Consider the following 2694-nt stretch of genomic DNA (forward strand, 5'->3'; position numbering starts at 1 on the left):
ACCAAAAATAACATATAAGCATATGTTTTTCAAGTATTAGAAAATGGAATGACATATAAAGAGATAACTCATGAGTAGGTGAAATTTGTCAGAGGAATGCAAGGTTGGTTTAACACTTAAAAACATTCAATGTAATTTAATACCTTAAAAAATAAATGATTAAATTTATATGATCATCTCAATATATGCAGAAAAAGTATCTGGCAAGATTTTCCACACATTATGATGAAAATTCTCAGCAAGCTAGGCATAAAAGGAAATTCAACAATCTAATCAAGAGCATTTACCAAAAACTTACACTTAGCATCATACTTAATGGTAGAAATTTGTATACATTGTCCCTGATATTTGGAAAAAAGCAAGGATGCCCCCTTCATACCTCTATTTGACATTACAGTGAAGGTCTTACTCAGTAAAATAAGTGGGGGGGGGATTTAAAAGAAGTAAAATTACTTTAAATAGTGACAATTATTATTTTGGTTAGAAATATCAAGGATTCTACCAATCTAGCAAAATATTCAGAAAGGTGAATATACAAAAATCAACTGTATTTCTGTATTTTAGAAGCAAAAACTGGGAAATGTGTTTTTTTTTTAACTCTATAAACACTTGAAAAACTTAGAACTTGCAAAATATGTGTATAACCTATCTAATAAAAACTATAAGTTATTGCCAAAAGAAAGTAAATAATACCTTAAAAAATAGAGAGTTAAATCCTATCCTTATTTGGGAGACTTACTTCTATAATATTGGTTCTTACCAAATTCATCATAGATTTTATGAAATTCTAATCAAAATCCCAGCACACTTTTTGTAGAGATTAACAAGTAGATCCTAAACATATATGGAAATGTGAAGAAATGGAAAGAGTAAGTACAATCTTTAAAAAAAAAAAACACAAGACAGTGCTCGTTTCGGCAGAACATATACTAAAATTGGAACAATACGAGAAGATTAGCATGGCCCCTGCGCAAGGATGACACGCAAATTCGTGAAGCGTTCCATATTTTTTTCAGATGTTTTAGATAAACTTCTTGCCAGGAGTGCAGGAAATCCAGTCTTGGTTTAATTTAAATTAATTTCAGAGCCTTAAAAAAAAAACACACACACAAGACAAATATGATGGATTTACATTACTTGATGTAATTAGAAGATAACAGTAATCAGGAGAGTGTGGTGTTTGCTAGATACAAAAATAAATCAATGGAATAAAATAACACAGAAATTGATCTATTTGAAGACATTCAAATGATTTTTGACAAGGATGTCATTGAAATCCTATGGAGAGTAGGAAAAGCAGTCCTGTGGTAATTAAAATAGAAGGAATATTAGTGACTACAATTACATGAATATATTCTCAATGACATTAGTCAGAAAGGAAAAAAAATGTAATTAAATATACCCACTAGAATGGCTAAAATTAAAGTGGTTCTCAATAGCAAGAGTTAGTGAAGATGTGAAGCAGTTGGAACTTTCAACTCTGGCTGATAGGAAAGTAAATGGTATAATAACTTTGTGAATTAGTCAAGTATTTTCTCATGAAGTTCAATACACATTAAACTTATGATCCAACAATTTTTTTCATAGTCAATTACCCAAGAGAGATAAAAACATATGTATACACATGAACACACACATGTGCACACACACAAGAATGTACAAAGCAGCCTTGTTCATAAACAGCTCCAAATTGAAAAACCACAAATATATATTCATTGACCATAGAATTGCTGAATAAATTACAGTATAATCATATAATGGAACACTATTCTGCAATACAAGGAAACAAACTACTGGTACATCCAACAAAATGAATGAATTTCAAGTTACTGAGCTAAAGGAGAAAAGGGGTAACTTTATAGTCAAGAAAGCTAACAAACATCTTCTGAAACAAGTGATCAAGTTGACATCATGATAGAGTCATTTCACAGTTTGCACCCTTGATGTGCTATAACAGAAATGGCACTTTACCTCTGTGGTCTTCCTTCCTAAAACTTAAAATTCTAGTCTATGTGTGAGAAGAACATCAACAAATTTCAACTGAGGAATGATCTACAAACTATCTTACCACTAGTCTTAAAAAATGTCAAGGCCACCCAAAACAAGGAAAGTCTGAGAAACTAGTCATAACCAGAAGCCTAAGAAGACATGATGACTAAATTAATGTGGTATCTTGGGTTAGACATTAAGTAAAAATTAAGCAAATCTGAATAAAGAAAGGTGTTTACTCAATACTAACATATCAGTATTGGTTATTTAATTGTAACAGATTTACCATACTAATGTGAAATGTTAGTAATAGATGAAACTGGGTGTTGGATATATGAGAATTCTTTTGTATTCTAATAATTTTTCTTTAAATCTAGTACTGATTTTTAAAAAGTCACTAAAAAAAAATTATGATAAATGAAAAAGCCAGAAACCTGAATGCACATACTCTATGATTTAATTTATATTACATTGTAGAACTGATGCAACACCAATCTATGGTGAAAGAAAGAATCAGAGTAGTGGCTGCCTCCTGGGAAGAGAAGTGTAGATTAACTTTCTAGCCAAGAGAATTTTCTGCCCTTGATATGGGTCAGGATGATATGTGATCATTTCTTAAAAGTCACTGAATTATGCACTTAAAATCTGTGCATTTAATGATATCTAGAATACACTTCATTTTTTAATGAAAAGTAAGCAGTTACT

The 2694-nt window shown here is 30.6% G+C and overlaps 1 non-coding gene across 1 annotated transcript; it reads left to right on the forward strand.

Annotated features, from left to right (window-relative positions):
• Positions 1 to 905: 905 nt before the first annotated feature.
• LOC125082733 (U6 spliceosomal RNA) lies at positions 906 to 1011 on the forward strand. Its single transcript, XR_007122060.1, has one exon. It is a non-coding gene; the product is annotated as a U6 spliceosomal RNA (small nuclear RNA).
• Positions 1012 to 2694: the final 1683 nt, after the last annotated feature.

This window comes from Lutra lutra, chromosome 12 (genome assembly GCF_902655055.1).
Source record: "Lutra lutra chromosome 12, mLutLut1.2, whole genome shotgun sequence".
Lineage (NCBI taxonomy): Eukaryota > Metazoa > Chordata > Mammalia > Carnivora > Mustelidae > Lutra > Lutra lutra.